General features: G+C 43.3%; 1 non-coding gene across 1 annotated transcript; it reads right to left on the reverse strand.

Annotated features, from left to right (window-relative positions):
* Positions 1-479: 479 nt before the first annotated feature.
* Positions 480-586, reverse strand: LOC133070873 (U6 spliceosomal RNA). The gene has a single exon (XR_009696274.1). It is a non-coding gene; the product is annotated as a U6 spliceosomal RNA (small nuclear RNA).
* Between the last annotated feature and the right edge of the window lie 19,321 nt (positions 587-19,907).

A 19,907-nucleotide genomic window follows, 5' to 3' on the forward strand; every position in this document is an offset into this window, starting at 1 on the left:
TTTTTTTAAATGAAGTACAGTTGATTTACAATGCTGTGTTAGTTTTGGGTATACAGCAGAGTGATTCAGTTATATACAGAGAGAGGTTTCCCAGGTGGTGCAACGGTAAAGAATTCTCCTGCCAATGCAGGAGATGCAATTTCGATCCCTGGGTTGGGAATGTCCCTTGGAGGAGGAAATGGCAACCCACTTCAGTATTCTTGTCTGGAGACTCCCATGGACAGAGGAGCCTGGCGGGCTATAGTCCATAGCGTAGCAGAGTCAGACATGACTTAGCAGGCACATGCATACATATATATATATACATATACACACACACACATATATATATTCTATTTCAGATTCTTTTCCCTGTAGGTTATTACAAATATTGAGCAGTGTTCCCTATGTTATATAGTAACTCCTTGTTGATTATCTATTTTATATACAGCAGTGTGTATCTGTTAATCCTAAGCTCCTAATTTATTCCCCCCTCTTCTTTCCCCTTTGGTAACTTCACAGGTTTGCATGTCATCCTTGCGCAGGGGCCTTGCTAACCTTCGCTGTGTCATTCCAGTGTTGGTATGTGTGCTGGGGAAGAGAGCACCGGCATGGTCCTTTAAACAGAGGGCTCATGTCGCAGGGTTCCCATCAAAGAAGGGGAAATGGCTCCCCTAAGAAGCCCACGGCTCTCCCCACTTTGTCTTCATTCAGAGAGTCACCTCTTGGTGGCTCCGCGTCCAGGTTTCTTCCCTCTTATCATCTTCTGATGTCTGCACCCTTTGAAAGGTGGGCGGAATGATGGCTGTTAGTCATCTCACTCGTTTGAGAAAGCCGAGGACTGCCCCAGGTAAGAGATATGGCAGGGAAGCCAATAAAAAACAAAACCTAAACCAGAATTAATAACACCAGACCAAATCAAACCAAGCTGAACAAATATCCCAACATGGTGAGTCAGTCACTTTGGATTTGGGGTAGAGTTGCCAGGTAAAATATAAAATGCCCAGATAAATGAATTTCAGATAAACAACACTAAAATTACCAAAAATATTTTAAAAAATACTAAAAAATATCCTATGCACTGTATGGGACATACTTATCCCCCCAAATTATTGTTGTTAGAAATTTCTTAGGAGGCTTTTAGTCTTTTTTCAAGGGTAATTTTATTGGGATAACTTACATCTGTTATGTAGATAGAAAGGACAGTTTAGCAGTGTAAATTTATTTTAGAAGTTCAAGTGAACAATATTTAAAAATCAATCAATATGAACCATAAAACTGTTTTGAATTTGAGTTTATGAGTTACCTTTGCAACCTACAGCAGCCTCAGCTCCAGTTCAGATTAGGTTATTATTATTTATTATTTTTTTTTTTGTAGCAGTGAATAAATCCTGCTTGCAAATGGTAAAAAAAAAAAAAAAAAAAAAAAAGGCTTACCTTAAGATTTAAGCATAGCGGTGAGCGGCCGAGATGAGAAACCCCACGTCCAAGGTAAGGAGCAGCAGCTGTGTTTTCCTGGAGCAGCTATGAAGAGATACCCCAAGCCCAAGGTAAGAGAAACCCCACTAAGATAGTAGGTGCTGAGAGAGGGCATCAGAGGGCAGACAGACTGAAACCACAATCACAGAAAACTAACCAATCTGATCACGTGGACCACAGCCTTGTCTAACTCAATGAAATTATGAGCCATGCCATGAAGGGCCACCCAAGACGGACGGGTCATGGTGGAGAATTCTGACAAAATGTGGTCCACTGGAGAAGGGAATGGCAAAGCACTTCAGTATTCTTGCCTTGAGAACCCCATGAACAGTATGAAAAGGCAAAATGATAGGACACTGAAATATGAACTCCCCAGGTGGGTAGGTACCCAGTATGCTACTGGAGATCAGTGGAGAAATAACTCCAAAAAGAATGAAGGGATGGAGCCAAAGCATAAACAACACCCAGTTGTGGATGTGACTGGTGATAGAAGCAAGGTCTGAGCAATATTGCCTAGGAAGCTAGAATGTTAGGTCCATGAATCAAGGCAAATTGGAAGTGGTCAAACAGGAGATGGCAAGAGTGAATGTTGACATTCTTGGAATCAGCAAACTAAAATGGACTGGAATGGGTGCATTTAACTCAGATGACCATTATATCTACTATTGTGGGTAGGAATCCCTTAGAAGAGATGGAATAACCATCATAGTCAACAAACGAGTCCAAAATGCAGTACTTGGATGCAATCTCAAAAACGACAGAATGATCTCTGTTCGTTTCCAAGGCAAACCATTCAATATCACAGTAATCCAAGTCTATGCCCCGACCAGTAATGCTGAAGAAGCCAAAGTTGAACAGTTCTATGAAGACCTACAAGACCTTCTAGAATTAACACCCATAAAAGATGTCCTTTTCATTATAGGGGACTGGAATGCAAAAGTAGGAAGTCAAGAAACACCTGGAATAACAGGCAAATTTGGCCTTGGAGTACAGAAAGAAGCAGGGCAAAGGCTAATAGAGTTTTGCCAAGGGAACACACTGGTCATAGCAAACAACCTCTTCCAACAACAGAAGAGAAGACTCTACACATGGACATCACCAGATGGCCAACACTGAAATCAGATTGATTACATTCTTTGCAGCCAAGGATGGAGGAGCTCTATACAGTCAGCAAAAACAAGACTGGGAGCTGACTGTGGCTCAGATCATGAACTCCTTATTGCCAAATTCAGACTTAAATTGAAGAAAGTGGAGAAAACCACTAGACCATTCAGGTATGACCTAAATCAAATCCTTTATGATTATACAGTGGAAGTGAGAAATAGATTTAAGGGACTAGATCTGATAGACAGAGTGCCTGATGAACTATGGGTGGAGGTTCATGATATTGTACAAGAGACAGGGATCAATTTCTTTTGACAGGGGAAAATTTCTTTTTCCCCAAGAAAAAGAAATGCAAAAAAGCAAAATGGCTGTCTGAGGAGGCCTTACAAATAGCTGTGAAAAGAAGAGAAGCAAAAAGCAAAGGAGAAAAGAAAGGTATACCCGTTTGAATGCAGAGTTCCAAAGAATAGCAAGGAGAGATAAGAAAGCCTTCCTCAGTGATCATTGCAAAGAAATAAAGGAAAATAATAGAATGGGAAAGACCAGAGATCTCTTCAAGAAAATTAGAGATACCAAGGGAATATTTCATGCAAAGATGGGCCCAATAAAGGACAGAAATGGTGGGGACCTAACAGAAGCAGAAGATATTAAGAAGAGGTGGCAAGAATATACAGAAAGACTGTACAAAAAAAATCTTCATGACCCAGATAATCACGATGGTGTGATCACTCACCTAGAGCCAGACATCCTGGAATGTGAAGTCAAGTGGGCCTTAGGAAGCATCACCACGAACAAAGCTAGTGGAGGTGATGGAATTCCAGTTGAGCTATTTCAAATCCTAAAAGATGATGCTGTGAAAGTGCTGCACTCAATATGCCAGCAAATCTGGAAAACTCAGCAGTGGCCACAGGATTGGAAAAGGTCAGTTTTCATTCCAATCCCAAGAGAAAGGCAATGCCAAAAAATGCTTAAACTACCACATGATTGTACTCATCTCACACGCTAGTAAAGTAATGCTCAAAATTCTCCAAGCCAGGCTTCAGCAATACATGAACCATGAACTGCCAGATGTTCAAGCTGGTTTTAGGAAAGGCAGAGGAGCCAGAGATCAAATTGCCAATATCTGCTGGATCATCGAAAAAGCAAGAGAGTTCCAGAAAAACATCTACTTCTGCTTTATTGACTATGCAAAAGCCTTTGACTGTGTGGATCACAATAAACTATGGAAAATTCTTAAATAGATGGGAATATCAGACTACCTGACCTGTCTCTTGAGAAATCTGTATACAGGTCAGGAAGCAACAGTTAGAACTGGACATGGAACAACAGACTGGTTCCAAATAGGAAAAGGAGTACGTCAAGGCTGTATATTGTCACCCTGCTTATTTAACTTCTATGCAGAGTACATCATGAGAAGCGCTGAGCTGGATGAAGCTCAAACTGGAATCAAGATTGCCAGGAGAAATATCAATAACCTCAGATATGCAGATGACACCACCCTTATGGCAGAAAGTGAAGAAGAACTAGAGAGCCTATTGATGAAAATGAAAGAGGAGAGTGAAAAAGTTGGCTTAAAGCTCAACATTCAGAAAACTAAGATCATGGCATCTGGTCCCATCACTTCATGGCAAATAGATGGGGAAACAGTGGAAAGAGTGGCAGACTTTATTTTTGGGGGCTCCAAAATCACTGCAGATGGTGATTGCAGCCATGAAATTAAAAGACACTTGCTCCTTGGAAGAAAAGCTATGACAAACCTAGACAGCATATTAAAAAGCAGAGACATTACTTTGCCGACAAAGGTCCATCTAGTCAAGGCTATGGTTTTCCAGGAGTCATATATGGATGTGAGAGTTGAACTGGGAAGAAAGCTGAGCACCAAAGAATTGATGCTTTTGAACTGTGGTGTTGGAGAAGACTCTTGAGATTCCCTTGGACTGTGAGATCCAGCCAGTCCATCTAAAAGGAGATCAGTTCTGAATGTACATTGGAAGGACTGATGTTGAAGCTGAAACTCCAATACTTTGGCCACCCAATGCGAAGAGCTGACTCATTGGAAAAGATCCTGATGGTGGGAAAGATTGAGGGCAGGAGAAGAAGGGAACGACAGAGGATGAGATGGTTGGATGGCATCACTGACTCAACGGACATGAGTTTGAGTAAACTCCGGGAGTTAGTGATGGACAGGGAGGCCTGACGTGCTGAGGTCCATGGGGTTGCAAAGAGTCGGACACGACTGAGTGACTGAACTGAACTGAACTGAATCAATTAAACAGTAATAAAGGAGAAATTTTTTTCTGAGGTGTGCTCAAAAACAAGTTGCAACCCTAGCTGATGTATTAAAGTGTCTCCACTGCATTTGGGTTTGATCTTGGGTTGGGAAGATCCCCTGGAGGAGGAAATGGCAACCCATTCCAGTGTTCTTGCCTGGAAAGTTCCACCAACAGAGAGGCCTAGTGGGCTGCAGTCCATGGGGTCACAAAGAGTTGGACACAACTGAGAACACACACACACTGCATTCAGTTTTGGAAGGCGTGTGGTTATGCTAAAAAACTATATACGATAAAGAGCTTAGTTTGAGTCAAATATTGGAAGGCCCTCTGAGAACCCAGAAGAGCCCTGAGCTAGAGCAAAGTGTGGGGTATCCTGCCCCTGTCCCTCCCTCTTGGACAACAAGAGTGTGTTGTGAGTCAGGCTGGCCAGTGTCCAGCCCACAGTGGTTGGTCACGTTGGCACCAAGAGGCTCTCGCTGGAGCCTGAGCCCAAGGCTTGGTGTGAAAGCATCAACACTGGCCCAGTGGGGCCCCGACTTCTCCTGGGAGCCTGTAGGTTGCTCCATCATTGTTTGTTTTTCCCTTCATAACAGTAATGGGTCTACTCTGCTGGCTCAGATGGTGCAGAATCTGCCTGCAATGCAAGAAACCCAGGTTCGATCCCTGGGTTGGGAAGATCCCCTGGAGAAGGGAATGGCTACCCACTCCAGCATTCTTGCCTGGAGAATTCTCTGAATAGAGAAGACCGGCAGGCTACAGTCCATGGGGTCACAAAGAGTCAGATACTGCTGAGTGACTAACACTTTCACACTTTTCAGAATTGTAATGGCTACCATTTATTGAGCAACTACTAATGCTAGGCCCTGTGAGGTGGCTTCACACTGATGGAAACATACTGTGAAAGAGAAATTCAGGGTGCTTACACTGCTCCCAGGCAAAAGAGTGAATGCGGCTGGAAGGAACACTCTGGAAAGCCTGTTGGGGTTGAGTGGGAGGAGGGGCGGCAAATCTGAGTGACCAGAGCTAATGAACTTCCTGGGAGGGTGGGTCTGGCAGACCACACGGCCTTGGTTTTGACAATGGGCTAGTCCAGTGCATAGGCTTCCCATGTGACTCAGTGGTACAGAATCCACCTGCCAATTTAGGAGATGTGAGTTTGATCCCTGGGTCGGGAAGATCCCCTGGAGAAGGAAATGGCAACCCACTCGAGTATTCTTGCCTGGAGACTTCCATGCAAAGGAGCCTGACGGGCTACAGTCCATGGCATCATAAAGAGTCAGACATGACTGAGCGACTAAACAACAACTAGTTCAGTGCAGGGTGTGATGCTGTCTCATGGCCTCCCTTCTCTCCCTGGCCATGATGGAACTCAGGGCACAGTTGTTGAGGAATGAATGAATGGTGTAAAACATTAGCCTGCCAGGGTGCATACACACACAGTCCGGCCCTGATGGGGCATAAGCGGGGCAGTAGCTTGAAGAAGATTGATGTTAGAGGCCACAGCTGTGAGCCTGGCATGTAACCTTTCTGAAGTTCACTTTCTTCAAGTTAAAAAAAATGGGCAAACAAAAATAATGGTGATGATAGTCAACAGTTGTAAGGAACACATTCCCTATGCTATCTGTTTAGACGTAGTTCTGAAAGTGTTCCCTCTATTAGCTCATTTAATCCCCATGTTAACCTTCCCTATAAAATCAGGGGGCGGTAGTGGTAAAAACCCACCTGCCAGTGCAAGAGACCTGAGAGATGTGGGTTCAGGCCCTGGGTCAGGAAGATCCCCTGGAGGAGGGCATGGCAATCCACTACTCCAGTGTTCTTGCCTGGAGAATCCCATGGACGGAGGAGGCTGGTGGGCTTCGGTACACTGGGTCACAAAGAGTCAGACAAGACTGAAGTGACTTAGTACAGTGTACAAGATAGGTGACTTTATCATCCCGATTTACAGATGAGGAAACAGAGGTGCACAGGGGTTAAGACCCTCACTCACGATCACACAGTTGGGAAATCTGGCATCTGAATTCAAGCTCTTAATTTTTGTGTCCCCTGCTCTGGGCAAAAGTTACCTTTGAGATGTCTTGCAGGCCTCTCTCCCCTTCTCTGAGGATTACCCCCGTCTCCCCCATGTTCTTGCAGCCACGTTTATGTAATATGATCTGTTCCTTGACTATGGATTGGACCAAAGTGGACATTAGACCAAGCTGGGTCTTCAGGTTCCCTGGGATTAGGAGCTGGGATTCTGAGAGATGTGTTGATCTCCACTGTCTCCTTCAATGTGTAGAGTGAGGGGGTAGGGGTGGCCCTGCTTGCCTAGGTGGTGTCCAAAGCAGAGAAAGGAGAGAGTGGGTATCTGTTTCTTTCAAGAAAAGGGGCTCCAATGTGAAGATCACATTAAACAATGTCTGTGAAAAATGTTTTGTATACTCTGGTCTTGTGACAAAATATCATTTATTAACTTTACAAGTTAATAACTTTACTATTAATAACTTTACTTTGTAAAGTTAATATTAACTTTACAAGTTAATAGGGATTAAACCTTGGCATCATTTATAATTTAAGGTTGACCAAGATCAATCCTCAGCACTGCATTAACGTGCTAAAAGTTTCTTTATTTTATTGAGGGGATAGTATGCCCCCAAGGCCATTTTGCCAGATGGGCAGTGGATGCGGACACCAATGAGACTCCCTAATAAAACCCGTCTCCTCAACAGACTCTTCGTCGCATGATCTGAGTTCCATTAGTAATGTCCTGGCTGTAACAAAGAACGAAGCATAAGTAGGTGGTGTGGGCCCTTTGTGGAGGACTGTTAATCTCCCCAGATTATTGCCCTTTGAATCTCAGACTGTTGCCAGCTTTCTTTTTGTATATTGGCTCCATTTAAAGTGATTAAAGTGGAGATCTGATTGGATAAGGTCATCCAAATTCTGTAAATGCCACTTCCTCACAAATGAATGCTTGCAATCGATTTAATTTTTCAAATAAAATGATTAAATTGCTATTATTGTGGGATTATTTTTTATTAAGAAAACCTTTTAAAATGTTAATTATTGGGCCCCCTGAAACACTTTCATCTCTCCCAACTTTGCTCTTGAAAAGAAAGTGTCTGCTTGTTTCCAACACCCACCCACGGGAAATGCAGGCTTCCCTTTTTTACACCTGCAACCATTTTCCTTACTTCTCTAATATTTGTGTGAATTTAACTTTAATTTTTCTGCCTTTCATCTTCTGAATTAGTCGTATAATGCACAGATCACTCCTTCACCGCTTCTTTCCTGTTTATTTGCCTTAAAAATAGATTCATTAACTAGATTTGGGTGCTCAAGCCATGCGACCACATCCATTTCAAAGGAAAATTTAATGGCATTTCATATTTTTCTACATTAAGGAAGATTAAAGTATATTACAATACCCTTTACTGCCCTATTTTCTTCATTTTAGAAGTGGTCAGTTTTAAATTTTTTTCTCCTCTCTTTCTTTCATCTGCAGTATTCGATAAATTGTCAGGCCTTTCAGATGACAGTCCCAGCAAATTGAGTTCTATATTACAACTCAGATGCATTGTTTAGCCCATCAGCAGTCAGATAAAGCACCCCTATTCACACAGGACATCAAAAGAACAAATATATGTTCGAAGTGGCTAAAAAGAGCACTGAGACTCAGATACTTCATTTTCTTAATTGTTAGTGATTATTTGGCTAGTTTCAGCTCGATCACTGCTGATTCTGAACCTATACTTCCTTGCCTGATGTAATAATGGTGTAAAATCTACTTGCTTATCTTCATAGATCTTGATCTGGAATCCTGACCACAAATTACAAGCTTGTAGACAGGTCAGGCGCATCATCTTTTAATAGCCCAAGGGGCAGACACACTAACATTTTAATAGTGGACAGTATTATGAAATGCAAGATCTGGACTTATGCCTTTTTATTTCAACCATGTACCATCTTGTGAAATAGTTGGAAGACTTTAAGGCATTTATAAGCTAGAACAAGGGAGATATTAAGATTTAAGCTTTTTTATTTTTATTTTTTGTAGAGGTAGAGGAGGTCAAAGTTGTCAGGTGCCCCTTGGGCTGAAGTTTTATTCGGTGTGCCCCCCATTGGCTTAAATCATCTCAGAGAGCCCTCCCCCATCTCAACAAATGCAGCACAACCTTGCAGGACACTCAGACTTTCTCTAAACAAAGTTTGGGGATGTTGATCAGATGTGGGAGGAAGGAGCAGAAGACAGATTTTACAACAGTACGATCATGGGGTGTAGGTTTTAGGCAATAAGCAGGTAGCCTAGTTTTCTCAAAAGAAAAAAGAAAATAATGGAAAAGTGTAACATTCATTCGGAGGCCTCAAAGGCATAAAAAACCCAATTCCAACTGTTATAGGTCCCTGCAGGAGTCTACAGAAGAACTAAGCTTTTTAAGTAAGAAAACTAGATTCTGGCCCACAGGGCCCTGTCACTGCTGCCTAATGGATGAAACTCTTTGGATATAAATATGCTGTTTACTTCCCAGCTTCAGCTTTCATAAAATATAACCTTTCTATGATTTACGACCCACAGAAAAACCAGAGGATGGATTTTTAGCTCTGAATTGGTTGGATGTCAACAAGAAAAATATAGATAACATATCGAAGTAGCGGGGTGTTAATGCCACACAAAATGATGAAATTATTTTTGTTTAGAAAAGTTAAGTTTGTTCTTAAAGTTGTTGGATGGCAGCTGTGAGAGGCAGGGCTGAGGAAAACCTCTGAAATGTCTCTCATTTTTAAGTCCTTGTCCAGTGGCTTATACGTTTGGGTATATTGACCTCAGTTCTCAATCAATAATGTCTTGTTGAAAAGTTTGGTCTAATCACAGATTCTTCACAAGCAGGAATGGTCGTTCTTTGTCTAAATCACTTAGGTTTTTCAAGTGCTAGATTTCCGTTACATCTTTCAACATCAAGTATAGAAGCTGTCCCTGATCTTGCTGACAGGAGATGACAGAGCCAGTCTTTTCCTCACAAAGGAGATTGGAAGCAGTGAAAAGCAAAAAATAAATAAACTAGCACTACAAATAAGCAAGCAAGCAAGCAAATAAGCAAAAGCAAAACCCTCAAATTAAAAGCAACCACAAAACTCTCCCCACCATGCACTCAACAAAAGCCAACTCCATCCTTGGATGCTGGGCTGGAAAAAGATTGCATGCCAATTTGTCATTCAGAGATCTGTATTCATTTTATAGCTTTCCGGTCTGGTTTGATGCTCGAAAGAGCCTGATTCCAGATGAATTGGCAAGGAAGTCTGCATGTACCATCACCAGCCAAAGGGATGAAGCTGTTAAAACTGAAAAGGTTTTCTCGTTTGATGGTTCTGAGCACTGAAGGAAGGGAAATTACTCTGCTTTTCAAGGCTGCACTCAGCAAATTAAAATCTCATGCATTAGAGGCTGGAAGGCCAGATCTTTAGTCTTCCTACAACCTAGAAAAACCAGAGATGTGAGGCCATACTAGGGGACTCTCTCCTGGTGACCCTAATGGCAGGGGTCCTTCTTAGCCACTGGTCTCCTGGTTTTAAATGAAAGGGTCCATTGAGAGGAACCCTAATGTATCCACTCCCTTGGGTGGCCAAGCACAACCTCTGTATCTGAAAAGACATGTAGCCTCAGAAGGTAGAACCTCCATAGGCCATGTGGTTTATGGAAGAAAGAATATGGGTCAGAATTTTTAGGCTGAGTTTCAGCAACAACCTGAAAAATATTTCAACTCTCCTGTGATCGCCCATCAACCAAGGTACAGAGGGAAACCTCAGGAAGTCTGCTGGATTGCTGTATTACTTTTCAGAAAAACAGGCCTCCCATCTTCACTCTGTTTATCTTTGGCTATAAGTTTCCCAAGTAGAAAGAAAAGTGAAAGTGAAACTGAAGTCGCTCAGTCGTGTCCGACTCTTCGTGACCCCATGGACTGTAGCCCACCAGGCTCCTCCATCCATGGGATTCTCCAGGCAAGAATACTGGAGTGGGTTGCTGTTTCCTTCTCCAGGGGATCTTCCCGACTCAGGGATCGAACCCAGGTCTCCCGCATTGCAGGCAGATGCTTTAACCTCTGAGCTACCAGGGAAGCCCAAGTAGAAAGAGGGCCTGTGTATTTTCAGGCAGGACCACTCAGTCAAGTCAAGAGTCATTCTTGAGTTCTTCCAATGTTCTGTGAGCAGCATGGAGTGCCCTACGGATCCCAGGGTCGGATCGAACCCAGGTCTCCCGCATTGCAGGCAGACGCTTTAACCTCTGAGCTACCAGGGAAGCCCAAGTAGAAAGAGGGCCTATGTATTTTCAGGCAGGACCACTCAGTCAAGTCAAGAGTCATTCTTGAGTTCTTCCAATGTTCTGTGAGCAGCATGGAGTGCCCTATGGATCCCAGGGTCTGAATTGCTTGCTGGGAAGATGCTATGATAAATTTCCTCATATACTCAGTCCATTTTGTTTTCTTGGGCTCCAAAATCACCACGGATGGTGACTGCAGCCATGGACTCAAAAGACACTTGCTCCTTGGAAGAAAAGCTATGACAAACCTAGATAGCATATTAAAAAGCAGAAACATCACTTTGCCAACAAAGGTCCATATAATCAAAGCAATGGTTTTTCTAGCAGTCATGCATGGATGTGAGAGTTGGACCAGAAAGAAGGCTGAGCATTGAAGATGATGCTTTCAAATTGTGGTGCTGGAGAGGACTCTTGAGAGTCCCTTGGACTGCAAGGAAATCACAGCAGTCAATCCTAAAGGAAGTCAGTCCTGAATATTCATTGGACGGACTGATGCTGAAGCTGAAGCTCCAGAACTTTGGCTACCTGATGTGAAGTCTTTGGAAAAAATCCTGATGCTGGGAAAGAGTGAAGGCAAAAGGAGAAGGGTGCAACAGAGGATGAGATGATTAGATAACATCACCAACTCAATGGACATGAATCTGAGGAAACTCCAGTAGATAGTGGAGGACAGAGGAGCCTGGCATCCTACCGTCCATGGGGTTGCAAAGAGTCAGACACGACTTAGTGGTTGACCAACGGTAACATATTCAGTCTATAAAGACTGCTTTTTTTGTTGTTGTTTAGTCAATCAGTCGTGTCTGACTCTTTGTGACCCCGTGGACTGTAGCCCACCGGGCTCCTCTATCCATAGGGATTCTCCAGGCAAGAATACTGGCGTAGGTTGCCATGCCTTCCTCCAGGGGCAGAGTGGAAAGCAACTCTGGGGACCCAGGAGGGATGAGTCTTCTTGGGTCAGACCATCCTTTTCATTTCTCCTGTTCATTCCTGGGTGTGGTTGGAGCAATGAGATGGGGCTGGGAGTGAGATAACTTGTTTCAAAATAAAAATCTCAGTTTTTTCTCTTTTCCTCCTGGAGTTCTTTGATCTTGGTGCACAGGGAATTTTTGGAAGCTGGGAGCTCAGATTCCCATTGCGTTAAGTCTCCTTTGTTTGAACTTTGGGAAAACTTGTCCCCACTGCTCTCTAACCTTCAGCTGTCCTCAGAATCTCAGGCCCAATTCCAGGATAGCCCTGACATATCTAGCTGATACCCGAAAGGAACAATCAGTAGGGGAAAAAAGTCTTGGTGCTTTAATTAAAAATCCATGTTTGGCTTGTGTTCAGAGGCATATTTTTGCATCTTAAAATGTTTCTTTTCTCTTTGTAGTTGGGCTTTGCTTATAAATAGAGCTGGCTCAGAGTCACATTAATTTAATTTTATCTGTGATCCAGATCAGCCTAGAATGCTATTAATTTGGATTTGACTGCCAGCCGAAAACAACATCCACCAATATCCACTCTTTAGCTAGGTAATCGTGTAGTAATTAGGATGCGTGTTGTACATAATCTTGATTTAAATAATCCTCGCTTAGTTTTTTGTCTACATAGATAAAAAAGCTATTTTGTCAGTATTTTGGAAGTAGGAAATCATCTTGATGATTTTAATCAAAATCAGCATTTGTGAATTGGGGCATTCTTTTAGGAACAATTAATGTACAAGACAGAGATTGGTCTCTCTGCCCCATGTTGTAGATCTGTCATGAATGCATGAAGATAGGGCAGCAGTGAAAGTCTTGGGCACCCAAACATGCCCCAGCTTCATCTCCAGGTCTTGGTGGCCTGAGGATTTGCTCTGGAGGAAGTTTTATGTGGTCTCAGATCCCAGCCTGGCCACCTGGGAGTTGGGACCTTGGACAACACTTGAATGATTACACCCTGGTTTCCTCATTTGTAAACAGGGAGACTGATACCTGTGTGAAGGGTTGCTTACAGCCTACTGGACTCCCCCACAGCATGGTTTCTCTACGGTTTCATCACCAAGAGGCAACATCTCAGAGTGATCGAGAGCAGGGATGCCCAAGCTTTACTGAAAAGAGCTGGAAAGTAATCATTTTAGACTCTGCGGGCCATGAGTTCTCTGTTGTAGCCACTCAACTCTGCACTGGTAGCACAAAAGCAGCATAGATGATACAGAGATAAACAGGCCTAGGTTTGGCTCATAGGTCGTAGTTTGATAAGTCCTGATTTGTGTGAGGCTCCAGATCAACAAAGATAGTTTGGAATTAGAATTTGGTAGTTGGAATTACCAAAGATAATTTAGAATCTGCCTGACACTCAACTATCCAAGGTGACCTTGGACAAAGTCCATAACTTCTCACTTCTGTGTATCCGGCACAAGGTTAGAGAGGATTAGATCAAGTGATGGGGGAAGCCCTTAGCACACAATCAGGCACCCCTCAGTAATGACTCATATTCTCACTTGTGTCTCTTTTCTTGTGCTTCCTTCCTTTCTTTCATTTGCTCTAGTTAATAGGAGGTGAAGTAGGGGAAGTCTCGGGGCCAGTGGCCTGGGCTGCGGGTACTCTGGAGCTGGAGAAGCTGGAGCTGGAAACGTGGCACAGTGAGGCTGCTCCCAGGACTGCTGCCCGGCTTGGTGGAGTCCATGGTCACTTGTAATACGTGTCCTTTTCCATCTATTTAGTGCCATGATTTTTATATTGTTTGTGCTTTGGTTGGTGATCGTAAAACAGCCTGTGAGTTTGTGCTGAAGTGTATGTAGTATTCCTAAGTGCAGGAAGGCTGTGATCAGTCTTACAATGAAAGTACATATGTACAGTACATTGCATTCAGGCACGAGTTATAACACTGCCAGCCATGAGTTCAGTGTTAATGAATAAACCATATGTATTAAATAATGTGCCTTTAATCAGAAACACACATACAATAACACTGTGTATATACTGATATTTGAAAATGTGCCCAGAGGCTTGCAGGAACCTAACTCTGTATTTCCCATAGGAGCTGTGATTCAGTATTTGCTAATTCAGTATTCACAGTGACTCCATGGAACAATACACAAATAATGAGTGTATATTGTATTCAGTTGTCATGTACCTTGGCAAGAATGGTCCTGATCACACAATAAGAGTAGGGGCCAGATGATGGTGTTTTGAGGATTGAATGGCAAGTGTAGACACAAGCTCCCAGAAGCAGGAGGGAGACAGGGAGACTAGAGGGATTGTCCACACGTGGGTGGTGCTTTTTGACTGAACTGAGAGACAAACCTGAAATTTAGCTTTCTTAGTAGATTTTTATGTCACTTCGGAGACTGTTTCACCTTGAGCATATAACTAAATTCCTATCAAGAATTACCCAAAGCATATTACGTAGGGTTGCTCATGTGAGAAGCAGTTTGGTTTCAAAATGACAGTTTGGAGCAGCTAGTTTTGTAACTTTCAATTTGGGATTTACATTTGAATGTTGCATTTTTAAAACCTATTTGGTTAGAGTTGCCAGATGAAATGTAGAACTCCCAGTTACATTTGAATTTTGGCAAAACTATGTTTTTAAGTATATGTATATTTCATGTACATCTTGCTATACCTGGAAACTTGCTGCATATGACTTAATATGTTTGACTTCATAGGTTTGACCTCACTGCCTGGGTTGGTGTTCCCCTGACATCCTGTGGGACTCCTGCTCAGTGGATAGCAGGAATTGGGATTTCCTCAATACTCCTCTTTTTACCTCCCCTGAGTAAATTTCTGTCTTACATAGGCCACCTATTAAGTTAGACCATGGCAAATATTCTAAAAGTCCAGCCTGCCAATTGTGGGTGATATACAAACATCCAGAAAGAAGCCTTATTTCATTCTCCTTCCCAAAGTGCTTTTTTTTTCTTTTTTTTCTGGCAATGCAGTAAGAAATGAGACACAGTATACTATGGATCTGGAAGCCTGTGGTTCAACTCAGGTGCATCTCTGACAAGCTATGTGACCTTAGGTACGTCACCTCATCCTTTTGGGCTCTTTGGATCTGAAAGTCAAGGCATCAAGCGAGGTGGTTTCCAAGGCCCTTTCCAGCTCTAAAACCAAATGAAATGTTGAAAAGTAGGCCAATACGATGGTCTTAATTTAAAAATCTAGAGTTTTTCCATCTGGAGGGGAACTTACTTGGTCATGATTAAGAAAAAAAAAAAAAAAAAAGCTGCATTGTATTTGTTTCCTAAATGCTTCAAAACATGATTAACTGTAAGAAAGAAAACCCACAAACCCTTAAGGAAATGTTATATTTTATAGTGTATCCTCTTTCCCATTGAGGAAAAATTTGCAATCTGTTTAGGGGTAGAGGAGTGTCTGAATCATTACCGCCCCTCTGCACCAAAGGCAAGAATTTTCTCCTGCTGAAGAATGCCTGGAAACAGATGCTGATGCCAGGGGGCAGCCATGCAAATAGATCCTGGTGGAGCAGCCTGAAAAGGCACCAAGGCTGAGGGCCACGCACCACGAATCATTAGCACGGAGATGGAGACAGCAAAGGCTTCCCCGTGCCCAGCTGACTTCATACTGTTCCAGTACATCACGGCAGTCCATGGGGTTGCAAAGAGTCAGACACGACTTAGCAACTGAACAACAACAAAAGAAGGCACTTTGCACGTGTCGTCTCCAGTTTCCACAACAGCAGCCATCACACAACAATCCACATAACACCAGCCTGGTTTCTTTGTCCTTCCTCTTCGGGAAGTGGAGTTGGGTTGGGAGACAAGGGAAGGGAAGAATGATTCACCTTCTAAGGCTCTGAAAGAGAGACAAAGTGATCATTATCTTTGTGTTTTACAGATGAGGAAACTGAGGCTCAGAGATTTGCTGCTAGGACCTATCGGTCCCATGATCACCAGCAGCAGAGCAGGTGCTAGAACCCAAGACTCTGGCTCCAAAGCCCCCTTGTCTCAGCTGTATCTTCAGCCTGGTCACAAGTAGGGGAAAATTCAAATGGTCTTTCTGATTTGATACTTTTCTCCCAGGACTGTTAGGAATGAAGAGCTGTGAAGTCAAGAGTGTTAGCTTGATGACCAGCTCCAGGAGATGAAAGCCTATTTGTATTTCACACACAGGTGGAATTTCTTGAATCAGACCTGGCAAATACTTTCATGGAGTTGGACTCTGATTTAAGGAAGAAAGCTGTAATGAAACATACCGATCCTTTTGAACCAGGATAGACATAGTGTGCTAGTAGGTCTCTCCTGGGGTACGTACCTTGCATCTTTAAGGATAACTGGTGCCGCATTTGCATTTATTTGCATACCAACTTGAGGTTGTGAAACATCGCATCGCCTCAGGAATGGATTGCCTCATTCTCAAGGACTCTAGTGGTGCAAATGAAGCCATGTCTTCCATTTTGAGGAGGTAATAATAAAGCCAAGAATAGTGAGCATGGGGCCAGGACCTGAAGGTCTGGTCTTGCCTTGAGGCCTTTGCCTCTCTTAAGCTGGACAGCACGGACTTCCGCCTCCAGGCAGGGCCTTTGCACAGTTCGGTACCCCGGCCTGGGATGCTCTCATTGCCTCTGCTCTCAGACATTCATGGGATGAGGAAAGGGTGATCCTGGGCTGAGTTGAAGGACTCTCCTCCCATATCACATTAGCAGGCTTTCTCTCTGACTCCTCAAGGGGAGCTGACCTGGGTGCTCTGAGAAGGCAAAGTGGACTTACTTCTAAAGCTACCAGAGGTCAGGCTCAAGACATGCATGGTGAAGAAGGTGACCCTTCCTCCAGAAAGAGCTTCCAGCTAAGAGGAGATGAAGTGCAAGTGTCCGGCTAGGGGAGGACAGAGGGGAGGAGAGAGAAGAGTCCTTGGAGATCTGGAGAGGGGGTGCTGGGTTCACAGATTTTATCCAGGGGCCATTTCTGTCTGTGTAATTAATTGTGAGAGTGTGACTCCTCACTTGGAAATGTGAGAATTGGGCTAGATTCCTCTGTCAGGTATAATCCTCCTATAGAAGACGTGGTTCCATGTAATCCAAAAACCCAAGGTATACATCTGGTTTAATAAAAATGATCCAATGGATTCCAAAAAGATCATGCTGATAGTGGGGGCTAGACCTGCTCAGTACTTCACAGGAGGCATCTCACTTCTCACCACACCTCTGAAGACCTAGATGCTTATGTCCATTTTACGGGTGAGGAAACTAAGACTCAGAGCATCAGGTAACTTTCTCAAGATCACATGGCTAGGTAAGTAATGAAGCCAGGTTAGAAACTCAAGTTTGTTTGGTTTCTAAACTCAAGCTCATTATCACTGTAATAAACCACTTTAAAAAAAGTGCGGAGGTTGATTTGACAAAATATGTAGGGCTCTGCTTGAGGTGGAATCTCTAAAAATCACCATTATGAAGTGCTTTTAAGAGCTAAGAGTTTACATTTGACTTTTAATTTTTAGATTTTAATTTATTTTATTATTTGGCTTCCCTGGGTCTTAGTTGCAGCATGCAGGATCTTTAGTTGCATCATGTGAACTCCCAGTTGCAGCCTGTGAGATCTAGTTCCCTGACCAGCATCAAACCTGGGCCCCCTGCATTCAGAGCCTTAGCCACTGGACCACCAGGGAAGTCCCTAATTTAAATTAAAAACAAAACAAAACACAATGATTATGCCAAAGGTGGAAAGATTTCACCCACAGTAGCAGATTCTCTAAATTCTCACCTAGAGGCAGAGTAGACCTGGAGAAGATAACTCATCCCATCAGGACTCCTCCTTCTATGAGGCAGCTAAGCTGCAAGGGGCTTTAGAACCTTGGAAATCATCTTGTCCTGTGGGTCCCAATGTTTCCAGCTCAGAGATGCCCTTTGAGCATCAGCTTTTTCCTGGGACAACAGCTGTTCTTTCATTTAGTCTCTAGGCAAGGCTCCACAAGTTAGTGGTTCCTGAGCCCTACCAGTAGTAACTCCGCAGATGCCCCAACCCACTGGGAGCCTCAGGAGTCCAGTCCTTCTGAGAGCCCAGAGGTGGGACTGGCTCAGGGCCAGGGGATGCCATCCCTAAAGCCACTCAAGAAAGTGTGGGCAGAGCTGGCTCTCCATGCCTGGGTTAGTGGGCTTTCTGCAGTATCACCCGGACACCTAAAGAGCACAGCAGACAACTAGGAAGGAGCTTGCATGCCTGAGTTTCTGCAGAATTGGGAGCTCCTTCTAAGACAATGCAGTGTAACTTGTTTGCTTGTGAAGTTGGAAGAGTCAAGAGCATCCTCCTATTGTTGACTCTTGAAAGCCTTGAGAGTGATTATCAGAGGCTTCTAGGCTTTCCTTCTCCAGGGTTAAGTTTCCATATTTTAGATGAAGGTGGAATGATGAGAGACATGGAACATGCCAGAGGAAAGGAAGGGGATGGTGAGGAACCCAGGAGCCCTGAAACACACAAAAACAGAGACTGCCCTGTGTGGGGACAACGCAGGGTGCTTGGACACAGTGGCTCTCTTCAAGGACATGAGTGGATACTGCCATTACAGGGGACTTGGTTTATTACTTAAAGGCCATTTAAAGGACTGAACTGGGACCCCTTGTAGACTAGGTGAGCCTTGAACTACCTCTCACATCTGAGACTCTGTGACTTGCACTCCACACAATTTCTGCATCTTCCCTTTAATTACTCTGATCTTCTCCTTCAGACTCTCTCCCTCCCACCCCATAGAAACCAGCATGGATCTCATACTCTAAAGTCTGATTTAAAATAAAATAAAATAACCAGAGATGCTATTATAACTGGCACAAGAGCTACAAGACAGCACAATCCAGCTCCTTCATTTTGCTAATAATGAATAAAATCACACCAGCAATTTCCCCTTGAATGCATTTGTCAATCAAAGACCCTACACTTAGAGAGCTCCCCCTCCCAAGAGTGTCCTCCAGGTACTATCTGTAAGCGAGAGGAAGCATACTCCTCAGCATGGTTATAACTGGAGCAAATAGGCTGAGAGCTTGTTTAATTTTTTAAAAGAGGTTTCTCCAGCTTTTGGCTGGTTTAATGAACACTGGTCTGGGTCTACTTTGACTGAATCCTTTGCACAATGACACTGCCCCTGGTCTATAATTTCTGCTAATTGCCACTTGAACAAAAGCTACATTGTATAGCTTTGCGGCTGCTCCATCATCTCAGAGTAGAACTGGCCGGCATGTTTAAAGCTGTCTCATCGTGAAAACTTCTTCCCCAGAACTGGCGGTACTTATCTACACTGCAGAAGCAGAAAGCACGTTTTCTAACTGGGTCTGAGTGTGTTCCAGAAAAGAAGAATTTAAGCAGAGACCATGAGTTGGCAACTCAAATATTTACACACTGATGCCATCACATTTTAACATCTCATTAGGGTAAGAATAATTGTGACTTAGTAAATGAAGGATGGGAGACTTTCTGTTCTGAGATGACCTCATTCACTCTAGGAATTTAAGAGATTACTCTGGAGTTTGGGGTATTCAGGGAGAGTCTTAGGTGAGAGGAAGTTAGAGAGAGGTGGATCTCCTTTATACCCTTGGTTCTTAGTAACTTCATGAATGTTCTCTGACTGTCCAGGGCTCCCTAAGTGTGTTCAGACAACTCTCCGTGCACAGAGAGCCTTCCGTGCTTCGGGTTTTAAAACAGTTGACTTGGAATTGTAGACCTGAGAAGAGATCTTAGAGGTCATTTCAGTTCAATCATTCAACCTAACTTCCATATGCTCAGACTAAATTAGGGGTTGGTCGTCTTTGAACATCTGATAAAAACTATGAAAACTATTCCGTGGTTTAGGTATTTCACAGACACGCAG

This window comes from Dama dama, chromosome 15 (genome assembly GCF_033118175.1).
Source record: "Dama dama isolate Ldn47 chromosome 15, ASM3311817v1, whole genome shotgun sequence".
Classification (NCBI taxonomy): Eukaryota; Metazoa; Chordata; class Mammalia; order Artiodactyla; family Cervidae; genus Dama; species Dama dama.